Source organism: Felis catus, chromosome F2 (genome assembly GCF_018350175.1).
Source record: "Felis catus isolate Fca126 chromosome F2, F.catus_Fca126_mat1.0, whole genome shotgun sequence".
Classification (NCBI taxonomy): domain Eukaryota; kingdom Metazoa; phylum Chordata; class Mammalia; order Carnivora; family Felidae; genus Felis; species Felis catus.
The window spans coordinates 71,092,476-71,100,258 of NC_058385.1; the positions used below are offsets into that span (position 1 = coordinate 71,092,476).

At 40.7% G+C, this 7,783-nt stretch overlaps 1 long non-coding RNA gene across 1 annotated transcript; it reads left to right on the forward strand.

Moving 5' to 3' along the window:
• Window positions 1–1,110: 1,110 nt before the first annotated feature.
• LOC123383157 lies at window positions 1,111–7,521 on the forward strand. Its single transcript, XR_006592599.1, has 3 exons — window positions 1,111–1,344; window positions 1,839–1,922; window positions 6,349–7,521. It is a non-coding gene; the product is annotated as an uncharacterized LOC123383157 (long non-coding RNA).
• The last annotated feature ends 262 nt before the right edge of the window (window positions 7,522–7,783 follow it).

Below are 7,783 nucleotides of genomic sequence, written 5' to 3' on the forward strand. Positions count from 1 at the left end.
ACCCATGGCATAAAAGGAAAGCCTCGAGTGCTTTCATTCACTTGAAATCTTTTTAAGCTCATGCTCTCTCAAAGTGCTACTTTCTTTCTTTTTCCTCAACTATCCATTCCAATTCAAGCCAACTCCGTTTGTCAAGCATCTCTTCTGGGCCACAGTCTTTGGCGGGCATTGTGCCCACGAGGCAATGTTTTCTCATATTCGCTTTCCAGCTGAAGAGCAAAAATGACACTTACAGGACAAGGATATGGGTTTCTGGCCAAAAGCAAATACCTGCCCCAAAGGGAACTTGGATTCCCACCAGTGTTTTCATTATGAGATTTAAATATTATATGAGATTTTAGGCCTCCGGCCACTCCCTGAATGAATGAATAAATAAATAAATAAATAAATAAATAAATAAATATCTTAGGAGAGTTCACATAATCAAACCTAACAAATTGGAGAGAGAAACCAATCCGGGTAGTCAGACTACAGGACAGGATTGTTTTATTATTTTTTAAGTGTTTATTTATTTATTTTGAGAGAGAGAGAGGGAGAAAGAGCAGGGAGGGGCAGAGAGCAAGGAGAGAGAGAGAGAGAGAGAGAGAGAGAGAGAGAGAATCCCAAGTGTGCTCTGTACTGTCGGCACAACCTAACTCAAGGTTCAATTTCACCGACCATGAGATCACGACCTCAGCCAAAATCAAGAGTCGGACCTTAACTGACGAAGCCACCCAGGCGCCCCAGGACAGGATTGTTTTAAGCCAGTATGATGCTGAAATGCAGAGTTCTCCAATGTTACGGAAGTGGGAACTCACTCAAAATACTATTAAAAATATATGTCGGCAGCAAAGGAAGTAGTAGCATTGTTCCAGGTGTGGTCCCCGGAACACCTGCACCAGAGCCATCTTGTGGGGGTGAGTTAACAGGCAGAGTCCTGGTCTCTGCCCCGACTTAACCCGGTGAGAATCTCCGAACAGCCAAGGTAAAGAGGCCACATTTGTAAGTTTCTCTAGGTTTCCTTTAGAACCTTGCTTTTGTTAATAGCACTATTCCGTTACTTCGTTTCTGGCATGTGTCGCTACAGTATCTATAGTTTACGCAACATAAAATGTACGAATCTTAGATGTTGAGTTTGGTGAGAGATTTACTCGTGGGACTCGACTGAACACACCTGGCCATCACCACCGAAAACGAATCACAGAACATTTTCATCACCTGAGAAAATTCCCTCCTAACCCTTCCCAGCTCCCCACGTCCGCCCAGAGATAACCTCTTTCTGACTTCCACCACCAAAAGTCGTCTTTTCCTGCCTCCGGGAGTCACAAGAACGGAATTATACACAATGTGTTTGTGTCTGTAAATGTGAGTGTGTGTGGCATCATGTTTGTTGTGCATGTTTGCACATCACGTTTTTGGGATTCGGCAATGTTGTTATAGGCATCGGTAGTCTGTTCCTTTGAATAGTATTCCAGAAGATGAGTATAGCAAAATTGTTATCCATTGTCCTGTTCACACATATAAGGACTCTTTCAAGTTGGGGGCTGTTATGAATATGGATATTATAAATAAATATTCTTATATTACTTTTCTGTAAGCATATGTTTTTTTCTTTTATACACATGTAGCAGTAGAATTGGATTATATAGTAAATATATATTCAAATTTACATGATACTCTCACGTGCATGAGAGTTCCAGGTACTCCACATTCTTGCCAACAATTAGTAATTACAGTCCGTATTTTTGCCATACTAGTGAGCATGGAGTGGCATAACTTGGTGGGTTTTATTTGCATTTTCCTGCAGAATAATAGTTAATTAACCCGATGGCTAATAGTGTACCTCTGGTTCTTTGTAGATCTTCTTTTGTGAAATATGAGTTCAAGTCATTTACCCCCATTTCTTTCCTGCTCACCGCATTTGGACAAGCACAGCTCTGGAGGTAAGTACCCTGATCTCGTAACCAAAAGCTTTGGTTCTTGACTGGCTCTGCTATGCAATCAGCGATGTGAGTTTGGGGTCCTATTGGTTTGTTTGCTTCCTCATCTACAGAATGTGGGTCTCCTCTAGGTCATTCCTTCACTTATTTCCCTTTTTTTGTGGAAGGAAAACCAAAGAAGGAAATAAGGGAGCGAACACCCATTTTCTAAAGACGAATGCATCCTCAGGGAGATCTGAAAAAATACACATCAGACTTGGAGTTTTTACATCAATCCCTGCGTTAACACATAAGGAGTCAGTAATGAAAGGCTGTTCTTTGAGTAGCTTCAGAAGCAAGTAGAGAAAATAATTTTTAACTAAAGGTTTTCCTCACCTTTATACCTCACCCCCACCTCACCCCAAACAGTGACTACGCCCCAGCTTCCACGGATGGGAGGGGTGGGGAGACACTAATGAGTGTGCAGAGGTCAATGGATCCCAGACGTTCTGCCATCTTTCTTGACCACTTCTGTGAAATAGATCAAAGGCCAAGAGAGGTTTATGGAAGCGGGGCTGGGAGGACGTGTGCTTTGCTTCTCAGCCCAGGCTCCGGGGTGGTATGAACCCAGAAGAAGGGAAAGGGCCCTTGACAGCCGCCTAGAAATTCTTGATGTCGTGGCATGACACAGAGTCAGTCATTCCACAGTGTACACCCAAGACACAAAGAGGCTGTATAGACAAGATGAATGCAATAGAGGACTCATTAAATATCAAATAAGATCAGCCTACATAAGTCCCTGCATGGTCTCTGCTCTTCCAAAATCCACCTCTGGGGAAAGCTGAGGTGATGCTCCTTTTTGGTGTAGTTTGTTTTCCCGTCTAGCACTGTGTGTGAAGTTAAAACAATATAAAAGTTAAGTTGATGTATACAAAAGTAAAAGTGTATTTGAAATTTCTCATGTGGTTCTCTGGGATGAAATTAATGTGTAATTAATACGCAAAGAATTTTTTTTTTTTACAAGAGGTGGAGAAGAATCCTTAAGGACAAGTGGTTAAGTAACTTGCTGAGAGGTTAAATCAAAGGTTAGACCAAATATACCTGGTAACTCCCAAATCTATTCGTCTTGCTCTTGAGTCATGCTTTTCTTTTTTATATATACATTTATTAAGTGTTTAATTTTAATTCCAATGTAGTTAACATCCGGCGTGATATTAGTTTCAGGTGCACAATATAGGGATGCAACACTTCCATACGTCACCTGGTGCTTATCATGACAATTGCCCTCCTTAATCCCCATCACTGGTTTCACTCTCTCCTTCCACTCACCTCCCCTCTGATAACCATCAGTTTGCTCTTTAAAGTCAAAAGTTGACCTCTTGGGAGGACACCTGGGTGGCTCAGTCAGCTAAGCATCTGACTTAGGCTCGGGTCATGATCTCAAAGTTCGTGAGTTCGAGCCTCCATCGGGCTCTGTGCTGACAGCTCAGGGCCTGGAGCCTGCTTTGGACTCCGTGTCTCCCTCTCTCTGCTCCTTCCCTGCTCATGCTCGCACGTGTTCTCTCTCAAAAATAAACATTAAAAAAAGGTCTCTTTCTTGGTTTGTCTCTCTCTTTTTTTTCCCCTTTGCTCATGTGTTTTGTTTCTTAAATTCTGCATATGGGGGATATCTTATGGTATTTGTCTTTCTCTGACTTCTTTCACTTAGAATAATACTCTCTAGATCTGTCCATGTTGTTGCCAATGGCAAAATTCCATTCTTTTTTGTGGCTGAGTAATATTCCATTTAATATGTATACCGCATCTTCTTTATCCATTCGTTTATTGATGGACACTTGGTCTGCTTCCATAATTTGGATATTGTAAGTAATGCCGCTATAAACATAGGGCTACATCTATCCCTTTGAATTGGTTTTGTAGTTTTGGGATAAATACTCAGTAGTGAGATTACTGGATCATATGGTGGTTCTATTTTAACTCTTGAGGACCCTCCATACTGTCTTCCACAGCGGCTACACCAGTTTGCATTCCCACCAACAGAGCACGTGGGTCCCTTTTTCTCCACATCTTTGCAAACACCTGTTGATTCTTTTGGTTTTGATTTTAGCCATTCTCCAGGTGTGAGGTGATAGCTCATTGTGTTTTCCATTTGTATTTCCACATCTTTTCATGTGTCAGTTGGCCATCTGGATGTCTTCTTTGGAGAAACGTCTGTCCACTCCATCTGCCTATTTTTAATTGGATTATTTGTTTTTTTTTTTGGTGTTGAGTTGTATAAATTCTTTATATATTTTGTATACTAACCCTTTATCAGATATGTCACTTAAAAACATCTTCTCCCATTCAGTATGTTGTCTTTTAGTTTTGTTGCTTGTTCCCTTTGCTCTGCAAAAGCTTTTTATTTTGATGTAGTCCCAGTAGTTTATTTTTGCTTTTGTTTCCCTTGCCTCAAAAGACATATCCAGAAAGATGTTGCTATGATCAATGACAGAGAAATTACTGCCTGTGCTCTCTTTTAGGATTTTTATAGTTTCAGTTCTCACATTTATGTCCTTAATCAATTTTGAGTATATTTTTGCATATGGTGTAAGGAAGTGGTCCCGTTTCATTCTTTTGCATGTAGCTCTCCAGTTTTCCCAACGCCATTTGTTGAAGAGACTGATACACGAGGAGTTTTTTAGAAGTGCCCTAAAGTAACATGTAGCCAAGGCAGGGTGCCATAGGACCAAGGTAACATGTAACCTGCAGAAGTACACCTGAGTGGGGCCAGCCAAAAAACTACTCCCTTAGCCACACTTATTTGTCTACCACCATTTTTTAATTTTTATTTTTTAGCTCATTATTTTGAACTCTTTATAAAGTCACAGAAGTTGCAAATATAATACAGAGAAATCCTTGTACTCTTCACCAAGTTTTCTCCAATAGTTACATCAGTATACTTGGTTACGGTACAATATGAAAACCAGGAATTTGGCAAGATACAGAACTATGTCATCACCACAGAGATCTTCCTCCTGCTATCCCTTTATAACAGTTACACACTTTTCTTTCCACCATCCCCAACCCTCAGCAACCAGTAACCTGTTGTCCAGCTCTATAATTCTGTCATTTCTAGAATACTACCCAAATGGAAACAAATAAAGAGGGAACAGCGTAACCTTTGAGATTGGCTTTTTTCACACAGTATGATGACCTTGAGATCCACCCAAGCTCTTGTAGCTATCAGTAGCCCATTCCTATTTATTGCTGAGTAATAATCCATGGTATGGATGCACCACAATTTATTCAACCATTTACCTATTGAGGGACATTTTAGTTGTTTCCCATTTGGTAGCACCATTTTTTTTTTAATTGAGAACAACTGGGGATGAATCTGAGAGTCTATTGTGGACCCATTCTATTATCCTTTATCCTAAGAAACTATATAATGAAGGCTTACCTAATTGTAGCACGCATTCTCAACAACTCATTCGCTTTTGGGGGAAATTCCTAAATTAAAGATTATCCCCAGATATATGTATCATTGTAAATCATGGCAGCAAACATATGACATACTGTCTTACTCCTGTACTGGGGGCAGGCACCATAAATCAGTCATGGCACTCTTTCCCATGAATCTGGAGGTTGCTCAGAGCCCTTCACAACTCAGATCTACAGACAGCCGTGGCTAATCAATCCGAATCATCATACAAATGGAAACTTCCCTCTGGTCCCTCTTATAAACGTTTGGCCTAGGTGACTGGAATCTGACTCTTTCAATGAAGAATAGATGCCCAGAATCAAGAAAACTTGGTAAAATCTGATCATGATATTTATGTCTTGTTTACATTGCCACTTTTTACAGTAGGCGTAGGGTTCTTCATGGTTTTTGCCCCATTTGCTGTTAGGTCTCCAGCTTCCACAGGTAGTGCTCCTCTCTTTCCATCATGTTTTCGAGCAAAGGTATACCAAGTCCTCCTAGCACACTCTTTCTCAATTCTTTGACTTTCCATACACTGCTTCCTGTCACTGCATGTCTTTTGGTACCTTTTCTCACCATCGCTACCCCACTACTTGCAAGGATCTTCTTCTTATGGAAATGTGAACTTGATGACCACGTTGGTCAAAGGTCATGAGCCTTTGGCGGATAGTGTCTCTTGTCCCTCAGCCCCGTGGACATTGTTCCCATCCATCCTCTCCACTCCTGAGACCAGCAGTCTATCGACTACATCTGCCAGACGCCCTTGCCTACCGACTTCTTGATATTTATGCCATGAGGAGGCACTGATGGGAGTCTGGACGGTGGGAGGAAGGACAGAGCATGTTTTTCCCATCTTGTAGTGGCACCCCCAGCAGTAGCAGCAACTGTGCTAGCTAGCATGCGTGTGGTCCTGGACTCCCAGTCTGGCAGCTAGATTCCAACAGCATCCACATCCAGTAACACTGTTTATCTTCTCTCTTTCTTCTGCAGGATTAAAGGGCGTCTTAGGAGTTTCCTGTAGTTATTAACCTGTCACCATCTTGCTTGTGTGGCTCCAATCCTTCCAGCACCTTTATAAAGTTGTCTGTTTCAAATTCCTTATTTTGAAACACGCGGAGAGGATTCTGTTTTTCTAATGCAGAGCATGAAGAGCAAGCAGGAAGATTATTACTTATGAGTTGTCTTCGAGGGGCTCTGAGAAGCTGAAATTATTGTCCCGAATCACACCCTGGAAGCAAACCCCATCCGGTTCTCTCTCTTGAGCTTTACCATCATTTAAACTCTAAGCCCTTGATCACTCTCTAGAACAGGGGCAGCAAACATTTATTTGCAAAGAGTCAGATAGCAAATGTGGTGGCTCACATAGTCTGTGTCGTAAGTACTCTGCCATCACAGCATAAAAGCAGCCATTGACGACGCATAAACAGTGGGCATGGTTATATTCCAATAAAACTTTACTTACAAAGGTAGGTGGCAAGCCAGATTTGGCCCACCAGTGGTAGTTTGTTGACTTCTGCTCTAGAGAGTTGAAAATGTAACAGGAAAGGGTAGAACTGATTATCACCCAGGGAAGATGATCCTTCATTTCAATCATCCATTGTTACTCATTTATCTACTTTTCAATTCATTTTTCAGATATTCATTGAAGCTGCTCTAGGTACCTGGGATAAAATGGAGATTAATACATGCACAATTCAAAAAGGAATATTTCATTTGATAGATAAAGCACAAGAAATCTAATATTCAGTAAGCCTGGAAATGGCCCTCAAACTCTAAATGCCAACCCTTTTCCTGGTAACTTTTTACCAGTCAGAGGCACACTGCCACCTGCCTTTGTGTGATCTTGTCATGACTGTAACTTCTACTTAAGAAGTCCCCCCCTTATGAAATGAAAGGGTATTCATTACACAGATGAGCATTAGCTTTCCAATCCAAGTGCAAGGCTTTAATCAGCCCTGAGAAACACTTGAAACACACAGAACCTCTAAATTGCATTATCCTCTGGAAAAAATATATCCACTCCCCCATACAGAAAACAATTCCCTTGTTCTTATCATGGAAGAAACAAAAGATACCAACAGAATGCTTTCATGTATCCCTTAAATAATGCCTATAATTAAATGTACCATGTGCCTGATCGAATAAAATATCATTTGCTTTCCAGCTTCCTCTGAATAACACCATGATTTAAAAGATCAAAGGAATCGGCCATTTTGAGTTTTTGAGATTTTTTTTCAAGCACTAGCATTAGTCTATCAAGAACAAAAATATCTTCCTCTATTCTGAAAAATATCGATGGTAACCAGAGTCTCTCCAAATTCATATCAAATCTAATGTTCTATTCAAAATCTTGTTTAGAACTTGTTTTTCTCCTATCACAACATGGAGTTATACCCAGAATTCAAGTTTTATCTTTTCCTATTTT